Source organism: Mercurialis annua, linkage group LG2, assembly GCF_937616625.2.
Source record: "Mercurialis annua linkage group LG2, ddMerAnnu1.2, whole genome shotgun sequence".
NCBI lineage: Eukaryota > Viridiplantae > Streptophyta > Magnoliopsida > Malpighiales > Euphorbiaceae > Mercurialis > Mercurialis annua.
Genome location: NC_065571.1, coordinates 46,474,131 through 46,488,477, shown reverse-complemented (window position 1 = coordinate 46,488,477; position 14,347 = coordinate 46,474,131). Strand labels below are relative to the sequence as shown.

Here is a 14,347-nt window from a genome sequence, read left to right as displayed (position 1 = left end):
GATCCTTTTACTGACATCTCCACCATCAGTATAGACTGTCTTTCACTAGCATTAAGACGTCTAGCATTCATCTCTACTTCATCTAAGAAATCTAATGCATCGTTTGATCCATCAAACTTCATGGGCTTGAGCCTCATGTAAGCCATAACGAGATCACGATCAACATTAGCACCAACTCTCTGCTGTTGATAATCCAACTGCTCTCTGTGCATATTCTGCACTTCCGCTTGATTCGTTTGCATGGCTGCTATGCCAGCTAAAAATTGTTCGAAATCAAAGCCCGGAATATTAAAATTAGGCCCACGGCCTCTACCACGACCTCGACCACGTCCACGTCCACGACCTTCGCCTGCTGCGGGTATCGCATCGTTATGAACGGACTCCTCATCATGAACATTCTCCTCTTGAATGTTTTCCTCATGCTGATCAGCCATTCTGATCAAAGCACGTCGTCTATTAAAAATCTATCTAAACGTTCTAATCGTATACTATCAGGCTCTACTTACTCCTAACAAGCATACAGACTCGATCCTAGAGCACAGCTGGGAATATTTAAAACAAATGATGACTTAACAAATGACATGACAGAAACTTATATGTTGCAGTAGACTCTATATATATTAATTTCCTAGGTTCACATTCCAAACGGTATTTTACAATGATACCACCTTTCACATATTAGTAATGGTTTAAGATTATAAACCATCACTTTGATATCAAACTCGACAATGGCCCGTTTTTCGACCATTGCTCTGATACCACCTTTGTCACGACCCGATTCTCGGCATCGAGACCGGCGCTAGGGAATGGGAGTGGTTGCTCCGAAACCCGTAGCAAGCCTTAAAAATACATTAAAATCACTTAAAATTTTTCGCGGAATTCAAATCATTTTTGAACATTTTAAAATCGCAGTTTAAAACGTTCTCATAAAAATTACCATTTAAAAACATGCACATAATTTTCTCTTTAATTATTGCATTTTAGTTTTCAAAACCATTTCTCTATGGTTTATCATGCATCTCATTATGCATACCACCTTACTATGGTAATTACTGCATTTCACTATGCAGGCCATTTCTCTAATGGACTTAACTGCATTTCATTATGCAGACCATTTCATTATGGATTTTACTGCATTTCATTATGCAGATGCGCTTGCCGCATTTTATACTCGTGCAGTCGCTCGGACTTTCGCACAACATTCACATATTACATTATATCAGAGTTTAAGCGTTATAATAAAATATAAAGCATAATCAAGTCCAACGACTACTAAGGTATCACCGTTCATTATTCTAGCTACTGCAACTCTAGACACATAAAGGAAAGTCATTCTCACTTATTCAAGCTAGGGATTTCCGGAACAAGAAATTGGAAATCCACACGTCAAACTACTCGCCTGTAAAAATATTAAATTCAACGGGGTCAGTTATAAAAACTGGTGAATGCGTACAACATGTACTAATAAACATTAATATGAAAGCAATGCATTCCAGATTACCGATTCATATGAAACCCTAAACCATGATTCATGTTCCTATATGCTTTCAAAACAGGAAACATAAATATTCCATTTTTTTTTTCCATTCCATTCGGGTTAACCTTTTATTTTTCTTTGGCCGTATTTATTTTCTCTTTTTGTACTTTTAGCCAGTCAAATCCGATTATTTTTATTTTACGTATTTGAAAGTCCCAGACTCTTCTTACAATACAACGGATTTCGGCAGTACATAAATACTGTCGCCAATTTCACTTTTTTTTTTAATAAAAGGTTCAACCTCTCAGATCTCGGCAGTTTGCTGACTGCCTTTGGTCGTCTATATTCCGTTGCCTCTGAAGATCTGCCATATGTCTAGGCCGTCGCCTGACTTCCAGACCGTCGTCCAGATTTCCACATACCATTTTCACATGCAACCATTCTAAATGCAATACCGGTGATCACACAGCACTATTGCCGCCCAATAGTAAGCACGTTTCAATGAATCTAAATCGGTTTCAAAACTATGTATATAGTTCATGCGATTTAAATTCAAAATAAAATAAAGCATTTGCAAATCATGTAAAGCAGTTCGCAATATTTTTAATACTAATATTTAGCAGTATAAGTTGTAAACACACTCACAGTACTCGCTTATTCCAAATATATAAAAATACCACCCGTCGAATATCAAAACCTTTGCTCGCCGGTTTCCGCGACAAAACTCGCTGGATCTAATTTAGAGATTAAAACATTAATAAATGTAATAACTCTAAATTCTAGGATATACTCTAGACCGACTCAACCATATAAACCACATAATCACAAACCAAATTTGATTCCGACTATCTATATCCGCGTCATCGTATTTCTATACGATACACCACGTAGTTTATTTATTTCAATAAATAATCATAGAATTATAATTCCATATAATTCTATCACACATTCAATTCACATAATTTTCTAAAATACACTTTTAGAAAATCTCATCAAACATATCACAATTCACAAATATCCAAAAATATTTTTCCGTAAAATATTTTTGACCCGGGGCTCGGCCCCCCCTTATTTTCTGCCAAAAACATTTCGGCACTAACTGCTGCCAAATGAGTTTAGGACTGAGCCAACATGCTCTATCCCCTCTACTCATACTCCGGTCACCGTATTCCGGTGGTTTTGGCCGGAAAACTCAAAAACGCTTAAAACGCTTAAAAATTCATTTTAAGCCATTTTAACACCGAAATTCACCAAAATCATTTTCAAATACATTTTTAATTTTTATCTTGTAAAAACAGCAGCCCAATATTTTTAAAATAATATTTTCCTTTATTTTAACCATTAAAACCGAAATATCAATTAGTAATCAAAACCGATTATTAATCCGTCAAAACACCACACAAAAATCATTTAAACTCCACAAATAATTATCAAACATATTTCATAATTTTTTTTATAAATAATTTCTGCCCAGAAATTAAAATGACAGTTTTACCCTTTTTAGAACAATTTTGGCCGAATAGAGTTATTAAAAATTAAACCCAATTATTAAACCGCTAAAAATTAACCATTATACATTTAATTAACATCAACCACAAATATAACTCATCCATGAACAAAATTATTTCCAGAAATTAAAAATCCCTTTATTTACCATTTTTAAGCTATTTTTAAGCTTTAAAACAATTAAAAATCGAAACCCAACTAATTAAATTAACACCCGAATTAATTAACATTTTTAATCCACAAAAATTTCACTTTTAAGCATATATAAATATCATCATTTAGATCAGCCCAGAAATTTAAATAAATAATTTAATTTTCACGGAAAAATTATTTTAAAACCGAAACCCATTAAACTAGCAATTAAAACCAACTAATTATTCATCAAACATCAAATATAAACCATCCTATGCATGTTTCTAACACTTAACCAACATCAGCAACTAAAAGTAAGGTTTTGAGCTTGAAATTATACCTCAAACGAACATGCAAACACACACACACGATCTACGCAATATTTCCGACGATTTTCGTGAAGAAAGTTTTGAGAGAAAATAAAAGTGTAAGGTTTTGTGTTGGGAGCTATGGAGTATTCGGCACCCACAAAATGAAGAAGATGAAATAGAGACTTGGGCACCAAGTTTAGCTTAGGAAAATATCTAGATATTTATTTGGAGTTTCAATTATTTACAAGTTTGCCATTATGGCATTCTTGTAAATAATTCGAACTCTAGGGGCAAAATAAACTCAACTTTACCAAATATTCAAAAACATTAAATCATATCATATGGGCTGAGTTAAAATATTTTTGGGCCTTTAAAAATATTTAAAATAATTATTTTTACGGTTTTTAGTGAAAAATCACAAAATTCACTTTTAACACGTAAAATTGCCAAAAATCACATTTAAGGCAAACACATAGCAAATCACATTTTCACCCTTATAAATTCATCACGTGAATTTATTCACTATTTTCGAGGTCCTAATTAATTAAAATCGGACACACACGAAAATAAACGCTAAAAATTCTACGGGGTATTACACGTGGCGTGACACGTGGCACTCTCATCAGGCATCCAAGTCAGCAAAATTTTATCAAAAAACGTGCCCATGTTGTTTTTGAAAAGAAATGAAAGGTGATGCCTTGAATTGACACGTTTTAAAAGTCGTGTTATTTTTAAAAATTCGTGTAAAGGTGGTGATTTTATATGTAATTAACCCAAAATTAAAATATATTACTTTTTTTTATAAAACTTTAGAGAGATATGTAAAAAATATATTCAAATGTGTATTTACAGTGTTTTTATTGTGTATTTATGTTATAGTATATTTCTTGTGTATCTATGTTTTATGGTGTTTTTCTAGTGTATTTATAGTGTATTTGCAGGGCTTATGGTGTATTTGCAGTGTTTTTATGTTATACATTATAAAAACACTATAGATACATCATATATACACCATAGATACACTATAAAAATACCATGGTTACACTAAACAACACCATATATACACTATAAAAAAACTCCATAATTACACTAAACAACACCATAAATACACTATAAAAACACCATAATTACATTAAAAAAAGAATAAAAAAAACAAAAAAAAAACACCACAAGAAAATCTATCAAAAAGAGTAGAATTAGTAAAAAGTGAAAAAATATATTTTAGAAATAAACAAAGGTATATTTTTGGTAAAAACAAAAGGCATGACCTGTAAATATATTTATAAACAAGAGTTAATTACATATAAAATCATGACCTTTGCACCTATTTTCAAAAATAACATAACATGTAAAACGTGTCAATCACAAACACCACCTTTCATTTCTTTTAATAAATAACATCGACAATTTTTAATAGCATTTTTACGGACGTGGCATGACACGTGGCAGACACATCGGATGTCCAAATCTCCAAAATTTTACCGAAAAATATGTCCATAATAAATTGAAAAATAATGAAAGGTGGTGTCTATGATTGACACGTTTTAGAGGTCATGTGTTTTTGTAACTTGGTGTAAAGGTCATGATTTAATATGTAATTAACCCTAAAAATAATGTAAACTTGAAAATTAAATATAAAATAGTGTACTATAGAAAATTTTCTCTTTTTTTAATTGCTAATAATTTTTTTAGAACCGCTAGACAACCTGGTTGGACTTAACTTTAATTGAAAACTGATTATTTATGAAGTCCAATTAGATATAAATAATATATAAAGAAGATCAAATTAAACTACATTTACCGATTTAATCAAAAAGTCTAATTAAATTAATTTTATTTTAAAGTTCAATTTAATTTAATTTAATCTTGAAATATGCTTATTTCTCAATCATTTAAGTTATAAGTGTTTATACATTGAAGATATTAAACATACATTTAAATTATAAGAGCATTCACAGTCGTTAAACTGTTTTTGAGATTTATAGTCATGCCACATCAGCTTTTCATTAAACTCATATTTATTATACAATCTTTACAATAGTTAGACTTAAAAAAATAAATTAATAAGGGTCCCATATTTTTATTTATTATATTAAATATAATTTAAAGAATAAAATAAAAAATAAAATAGAGGAGTGAGTCTTTATTGCATCAACCACTCAATAAATATTGAGCACTCACAATGGAAAGTGCTCAATACCAACCGGTTATTGAGTTTTAAACACTTTCTATTGTGGATGCTCTCACTTCTAACAAAACTCTATAGTTTTGCATTCTATTCTTTTTTATTATTCAAAATATGTTTTATTTTTTTCTTTTGAAGAAAAATTACTTTTTATATTTGAAACAATTTAAATTAGAATTTTAATTAAATCTCTACTATAAAATCTATTGTATATGTTCATATTAATGGAAATTTTAAAGATGCTTTGATACTAAAAAAATATTATACTCTAAATTATATTTAAAATTCGGCACAAAAATATTATTAGCAATTAAAATTTATTTATTGAAATAATTCGTAATTAATTATATTTGAAATTATGAATTACTCATTACATTTATGTATACTCATTATATGTGAAATAATTTTTATTTTTAATTAAATTTATAAAAGGTGTCGATACGCTCTTGAATAAAACTACGCCCTTAAACTTCATCTGAAAGAATATTTAAAGCTTTAAATTTTAATCCGGTTAAATATATAAAATCATTGCAAATCGGCCTTTTAGACTAGCGCCGGTTATTATTTTGTTAGGGTAAGGGCTTAGTTGCACAATTTTATAAATTTAGGAGCCGAGTTGAACTGAGTTAGATTTTCGAGACATAAATATCGTTTCATTAAAAGCTAAAGGGCTTATTTGTGCCTTTTTTTAACTTTTTATTTCTAATTGAGAAAGAAAAAAGATTCATTTTTTGCCCTCTTAACTCTATACAAAATATCATTAAGGTCAAGTTTATAGTTTTAGAAAAACACTATGAACTTGATAGTTTGCCTCGTTTTGCCCATTTAGTTTTATATTGTCGAATAATTATCTGCCACATTGGCTTCATTTTGTGTGTATATATATAGTAGATACTCTAATAATTAATACTAAATAAATTAATAATTCTAATAATTAATAAAATTTTAGGGAACCGATTTTAATATTACGTCGTATGAAGTATTTAATAAATTAATGATTCTAATAAATAATAAAATTTCAATCTGCTATGCATATTAATTATTAGTGGGTCAATTGTAGTCTAATTTTTTTTACCGCCTCATTTGAGCAAATAAAATGAGGCAAAATACTAAATTTGTGGTTTTTTTTTTCCAAAGTTATGAATTTGATCTTAATAGATCTTTTGTGTCAAGTTTGGGGAGGAAAATGGATTGTTGTTGAATTGAAAAGCATGTGCGTAAAACTATATATGGAAGTCAATTTCTCCAATTTCAAAGCAAAAAAGTGGATTCCAAATTCATATTTCTATTTGATTCAAGTGGGAGTGGAAGACCATTTCAAAAGCTCGTCCCCTATCATCCAAATATTTACTTTTTCCCCTTCTATATTCGTCGTATTAATAAAAATCAACCTATCATTTCACTTTCAAGTTGCATAATCTTAGTATTCAAGCATTTGGATTTCGGAAAATTAAATTTGACTCAATAATTTTGCAACATTTTGTTTTAAAATAATACGAAATTATTTTATTTACTATTATTTTTAAGAATATAATGTCAAAACAAAAAAATTGTCAATTACTCTATTCATCCAAAATTAATAGATAATATGTACTTTTAAATTATAATAAATAATCATTTAGTGCTTATCAATGATAAAAAACAACAAATTAACGATGAATTCTTACAGCATACTAAAATTCTGTCGCTAAATTTGTCATTTCTCGACGGATAAGCAATACATTTTTCTGTTGCTAAATCGCCGACGGATTAATGATGATATGCATAGCTAATTCAACGGAAAACTTCCTGCCAAACATTACCGGCGGATTTTAGCGATGGATCCGTCGCCATTTCGACGGGAAATTTCCTGCTAAAAATTATCGATAGATATTAGCGGCGGGTCGCTATTTTGATGGAAATATAGGCGCCAAATTTTTAAGCCAAAATAAGCTACAGATTTAGAAATATGTCGCTAATTAGCGACATATTACTTGTTTGTCGCTAATCCGGTCAAAATTAACGACAAATTACTAAATCTTTCGCTTATTAGCGACAAATTTTTAAAACCGTCGCTAATTAGCAACAAATTTCTAAAACCGTCGCTAATTTTTGACCGGAGTAGCGACGGATTTTGAAATACGTCGCTAAAAATTAATTAATTTAAATTAATTTTTTAAATTAATAATTATTAATAAAAAAGTAATTACTTGAAAAAAATTTAAAAAAAATTATTTACAATATAAATATTTAAAATGCGGGAGTAATTAAAATTGATATTAAATAATAGTTCAAATTAATAGTCTTTATAATTTAATAAAAAATCTATTTTTTTAAATTAAAAAAAATTGTCGATAATCCTTCGCTAAATAGTCGAGAATTTTTGAAAAATCAATATCTCAACCGTAGCTAATCAATTTATTGTTGTCGCTAATCTGTCGCTAAATTAGCAACATAACTTTTTTCTCGTCACTAACTGTTTAGCGACTTCGTCTGTCGGTAATTCGTCGCTAAACTAGTTTAGCGATAAATTTAAGCCTTTTTTTCGTCGCTAAAAAGTTGTTTTCTAATATTGATATGTGATGAATTGTCATATATATATATATATATATATATATATATATATATATATATATATATATATATATATATGGATCTAAGAGTGATGTGAGGAATCTACTGGCAGGTAAGATTTGGTTGCTGCTTCTCTTTGAGTTGGTAGATGAATATGTAGATAAGACAAGAAGATGGATTCAGGTTCTTAGGCCCATAATCTCCTCTGATGCTATGTTAGTAAGGGTAATTTTATGAATGTTAAGCAAGTAAGTAAATAAAGCGTAAAAAATTTAGAAGTATCATCGTTACCCCTTTCACAGACCTTTCATCGATGCCCTCTTTTCTTTAACAATGTGAGACTTTTACAGTGCTCCATCATTAATCCTCCTCCGAGAAGACAGTTAATAGATGAATGTATCTCAGTAAATTTAATCACAAAAGTAAGCGTACATAGAAATCAAATGCTCAATTAGTGGGACTAGGAGGACTATTTGTATGACCAAAAGGGGCAGCAAAGCTAACAGTTGAAGTTGAAAGGGAGAACGGGAGTCCGGAAGGAGGTTTGGAAGGTATAAAAAAGAAAATCAAAACACTTTTTACGGTGGTGGATATGCTACTAGCCTACAATGTCATACTAGGAAGATCGATGTTGTACAACACCGCAGCTGTCACTTGCATCAAATACTTATCCATGAAGATAACCTCAGATAAAGGGGTAGTGGTAGTCTAAGGGAGGCAAGATATGGCTAGACAATGCTATATGGTGTCGATGTGGACGTATCAGAAGCTTTAGCTATCGAAACTATTGAGATACCAAACTCTGATGAAGGGAAACTAGAACCACATGAAAAGTTAGAAAAAGTAGAGGTAGCAGGGGTGACCCCGAGATCAGTTATAATAGGAGCTGACCTCTTAGACTCGGCCAAATCATAAATCACCAACACGTTAATTAAAAACGAGATAGAGTTTGTCAACACTCCAGGCGAGATAGAGGAAGTGGACCCATCCATCATCTCACACAAACTGAATGTGGTTCCAAACTTTAAACTAGTGAAGCAGAAGAAGAGAGCAGTTGCTGTAAATAGACAAATAGCTATCACAAAAGAAGTAAACATGCTCCTAATAGCCGGGTTCATACGAAGAATATACTATCCGGAATGGCTATCAAATGTACTCCCTCCGTCCCGTTTAAGAAGTCCCATATTCTATTTTGGGATGTCCCATTTAAAAAGTCTCATTACTATTTTTAGAATATTTTTGCATTGAATACCCTATTTTACCCTTATTTTAGTTATCTTAAAAGAACTCTATGGAAAATTCCACTATCATTAATAGGGGCAAAACATGAAAAAACATGAAAAGACAAGAATAATTAATGTTTTCTTAATCTGTGTGTAAAGTCAAATGGGACTTCTAAAGTGGGACGAAGGGAGTAGTTCTTATAAGAAAACCAAATGGAAATGGAGATTATGCATCAACTTCACGGACCTAAACAAAGCATGCCTGAAAGACAATTACCCACTACTAAACATAGACCAGCTAGTAAACTCGACCAACAGATATGAGGTATATTCGTTCATAGATGCCGCCCAGGGGTATCATCAAATCCCCATGCATAAGGAGGACCATGAGAATACACGTGTCATAACCGACGGTGGAACATACTGCTACAAACAAGTGCCATTTGGATTAAATATTGCGGGTGTTACATATTAAAGGCTGGTGAATTTTGTTTTCAAGGATCAAATAGGTCGAAATATGGAAGTATACGTAGATGACATCATTATAAAATCAGGAAGATCATGCGAAGGACCTATAAGAGGTGTTCCAAAAGTTAAAAAAGTTCAAACTCAATCTAAACCCGGATAAATATGCATTCAGAGTACCAACCTATAAGTTTTTGGGCTATCTCATCTTCTAGAAAGGAATTGAGGAAAACCCAAAAAAGATATAGGCTATCATAGGTACGCAACCACCCAAGTCTGCTCGACAGGTACAAAAGTTGAACGCGAGAGTTACAGCGTCGGTACGTTTTATGTCATGCTCGATGAAGAGATGTCTTTCTTTTATCAAAACCTTAAGAAATGCCAAAACTTTCGAGTGTAATAGTGAATGCCAAAAAGCATTTGAGGAATTAAAATCATTCCTCAGTTCTCGACCATTACTCAGCAGACTAGAAACAGGTGACGTATTATACTTATATTTATCTTATATCAACAAAATTGTGGCCTCGGTCCTAGTCAAATAAGAAGAAGGAGAACAAAAACCAATCTACTACACCAATAAAGTGTTGAAAAGTCCCGAGCTAAGATACAACAAGATAGAAAAAATTATATTTGCACTGATATTGACAATTGACAAGTTGAAAAGATACTTCCAAGCACATGTAATTATTGTACAAACTAACCAACCACTAAAAAAAGGTTCTAGGAAGACCAGAAACCTAAGGAAGACTAGTCAACTTTTCGGTCATGTTGGGAGTATATGACATCAAGTATGAACCGAGACCATCTTTGAAGGCACAACTCATAGTAGATTTTATTGCCGAGACAACAACGCACGATCAGTCAGAGATAGTGGACAAAAGCATCATTGAGTGGATATTGCAAGTAGATGGGGCGTCAATGCAGCAGGTGATAGGAGTAGAATACTCCTAGTATTTAGATAGTTTTCGCATCGCTTTATTGCGTTTTGACATGTGTTTTTAGGTGTTTCGATACCTTATTATGTGTGTTGGCGTTTCAGGTGATTTGGAGTGTTTGCGGAACTATTTGGGCTAAAAAGAGTGAAGAATTAAAGAAATATCAAAGTCGGAAACTAAAGCAAAGAGTTAAAGAGAAATCAAGTTTTTAAAGCATGTCTTGGAAGAGAAGTTCATGAGCGAAAGAGAAGCTGAGAAGCAAAAGAAACATGTGTAATTTAACACATGTCTCGATCAAGACATGGTGCTTCTCGACCAAGACATGAAGGACCATTTTGCACGAAGGGTCATCAAAGGAGCTTCTCGATCGAGAAGCTCAACTTAAATGAGCTTCTCGACCAAGACATGGGAAAAAAAGCTGAAGACGAAATTTGTTTGAAGAAAGAGCTTTAAGTGGCCCACTTCCCTTTTTAGCCCAACATCTCTTGTACTAGGGTGTTTTTATTTCCCTTTTTATCCAGACTATATAAGACACTTTATATTTTAGGTTAAGGATCATTCACTTTTGTAGACAACAATTTTGAATCAATCAATTTCATTCCTTTTGCTCTCTATTTTAGGATAGAATCTATATAGTTCTTGGTGTTCTTCAATTATTTTTCCAGATTTTGCTATATTGGGAAACTTATTAAATACAAGTATTGATCTTTTAATTCAAGCTTCATTATCTTGTTCATGTGTTTTAAGTTCAATTATTACTCCAAGGTATTTATTCTTTACTCTATGCCCAATCTTTACTATTGCTTAATTAGTTATGCCATGATGATGATTAGTAGCTAAACCCCTTGTTTGGGGGTTGTTATGATTGCCATGATTGATTAGATAGGTGATTAGGGTGAGGGTTTATGGGTGATGTTGGTTGTTGTGCTTCTTGAGCTTAATGCTTAGAATAGGTTGGCCTCTTATTCTTTGCTATGTGGTTTAATTAGGAGGACGAGAGTTAACTAATTAGACTATACCTAGGGGAGTACATGCTATAGACCTAGATGCATTAGCATGATCTAGGGCTATTTTGGTTGTGGAGTTTGCTTGATTAGTTGGCTTTATTAACTCTCTTGAAATCTATGAGCACGAGAGTGGATTAGATTTCGGGATTGTTAATCAAGTTTCGACTTTTTCAATTCCGGCTTGAGAGAGCGGAATTGGTTCCGTAGAATAGCTTGACCCGACCTTAGTTCCCATCACCTTAACCCAAACTACTTAGATATGACTTTGGCATGACTAGCAACCTCTAAACGCTTTACCCTTTTGTTCAAATCGCGTGTTAATTAGTTGATTGTTGATTGTTGATTAATTGTTTTTAGTTAAGTAGCGTGTTTAATTAATAGTTGTTTGCAAGTTATTTTACGTGAAAATTCAACCATTTTGTGTTTTCGCTAGACGAATTGAATTGTAACCAAATTTCATTCTCATCAATTGCTCCTAACACACTCTCCGTGGGATCGACATCCGACTTCCGGATTTCTACAAGTTGGGTTAATTCTCAACAGCAGGTTCTAGAGCCGGAATTATACTGACCGGCCCACACGCCATGAAAATAAAACACTCGATGAACTTAAACTTTTCGGCAACAAACAACGCCACCGAGTATGAAGCTCTGATAGCCGGCCTAAGGATGGAAAAGGTAGTAAAGGCAGATTGTGTGCCATTAGCGGCGGTGGGGAATATTTTGCACAGAATAGCATCAAACTCATCCAAAAGCACCATTTTGTTGTAAAACTTGGTCATGTGATTCTCCGAACATCCAGTTCCATCAAAGTTGTCGTGATTAGGCATTTTAAATCTTTCTAACAGATTCTCTGTTAACACGATCGTGGATAGAGGTGATCGTCCTCCTGACCAGCTTTCCATGGTGGTGCGCCTTGCCACACTGTTCTTGATCGCCTCCTTCATTGCTTCGGCTATTAGCTTCTGCATCTCCTAGAGGGCGAGCCCATTGGTCATATCACTCAATCGTCTTTTCCATGTCACTGTGATTGTGGGTTGGTTCCTTCTCTAGTTGGACGGTTGTCTAAATCCCTCACTCCGTGTTCCTAATTTGCCCCCTTCAATTACCCCTTTTTTCAGTTCTCTTGCAACGATGAGTATCAAATCTTTCCTTGCTCCTGTGGTCCTCTCTACTCAGTTTATTCCTGTTATTTCTAATTGGGCGGACCTGACTTCCATATTTTTAGATAGAGATGTCAAAACATATGTTGCTTTTCTAATCTTTAGGACCACACTCTCTTGGAAGCTTTTTAGAGCCGTTTCAATGGTTTTGTTCATTACTTTTTAGAATGTTGATTCAATATTTTTCTCAACGCTCGTCCCCGGCTTTTCATAACCTTAGAACGATACAACCGATTTGGCTACAACAGTTTTGCGGATTGGCGTATACGGGTTGGGAAGTTGGTATTAGTGGATCCTTCAATGCTGTTGGTGGTGTATCTCTCTGCCCTAGCAGTAGTGGGGGATTCTCTTTGGCTATCGTGGGTGGAGAGTTTTTGTTAGTTTCACGCATCCTCAAATCCGATCAATAATATATTTTTTTTGGAAATTTTTCGCTCGCACAAATGGCACCAAATGATGGATTTAAGACTGATGTGAGAAATCTGCAAGTAGTTAGGATTCGGTGCCTCTCTCTTTGAGTTGGTAGACAAATCTGTAGATAAGATAAGAAGGCGGTTTCGGGTCCTTAGGCTCAAAATCCCCTCCAATACTTAAGCTAGTAAGGGTAAATCTATGAATGTTAAACAAGTAAGTAAATAAAGCATAAAATACTGAAAAGTGACACCGTTGCCTATTTAGAGACCTTTTATCGATGTCCTCTTTTTTTAACGATGTGGGATTATTCCAGTGTTCCATCAGTTTTAGTAAAATACATTAAACTAAAAAAAGATAAAAAAGGCCATATGACTAAAAAAGGCCAAATCTTTCATGGTTTTCGTTTTAATAATGTCTAGTTACGCGATTTTGCTGATGTGACGCCTACGTGGCGCTGATTTGGCATATGCCACACACCAGCGACACATAAGTAAGATCGCATAGTTGGACATAATTGAAACAAAATCATGCGTTTCAGGACAAATTGGATAAAATTGAAAATGTTTGAACTTTTATAAAATTTTCATAAAAGATTTGGCCTCTTTTGGTCATTTAGCCTAAAAAAACAAGTTAATTTAACTTATATTTATTTATGAAATAACATTTTTTACTCATATAATACTTATGTTTTGTAAAAGTTCTATCAACTTAGGGCGAAGAAAATATATATTACCATATTATTGAAATATAATAGTCAGGCCCGGCCCTAGGGCTAGGCCACTAAGTACTAGGGCCTCAACATTATGAGGGTCTCATAATTTTTGTGCCCACTTTACATTTTATTACACTCCTATAAAAAAATGTTATCAGCGTAATATATAAAAAACCTATGATAATGTCAACATAAATTTTATTAAATGGTATCAAATCTTGATAAATTTTATAAGCCAATGAAATATACTAAAGGGCCTTAAATT

General features: G+C 32.8%; 1 long non-coding RNA gene across 2 annotated transcripts; it reads right to left on the bottom strand.

The window, feature by feature from the left end:
• Positions 1 to 1,206: 1,206 nt before the first annotated feature.
• LOC130015057 (uncharacterized) lies at positions 1,207 to 3,866 on the bottom strand. 2 transcript variants are annotated; one of them, XR_008790070.1, is made up of 3 exons: positions 3,456 to 3,624; positions 2,123 to 2,211; positions 1,207 to 1,399 (listed from the first exon to the last, which is right to left on the bottom strand). It is a non-coding gene; the product is annotated as an uncharacterized LOC130015057 (long non-coding RNA). The 2 variants fall into 2 exon arrangements; XR_008790069.1 differs by lacking the exon at positions 1,207 to 1,399 and having other exon boundaries at positions 2,061 to 2,211; positions 3,456 to 3,866.
• Positions 3,867 to 14,347: the final 10,481 nt, after the last annotated feature.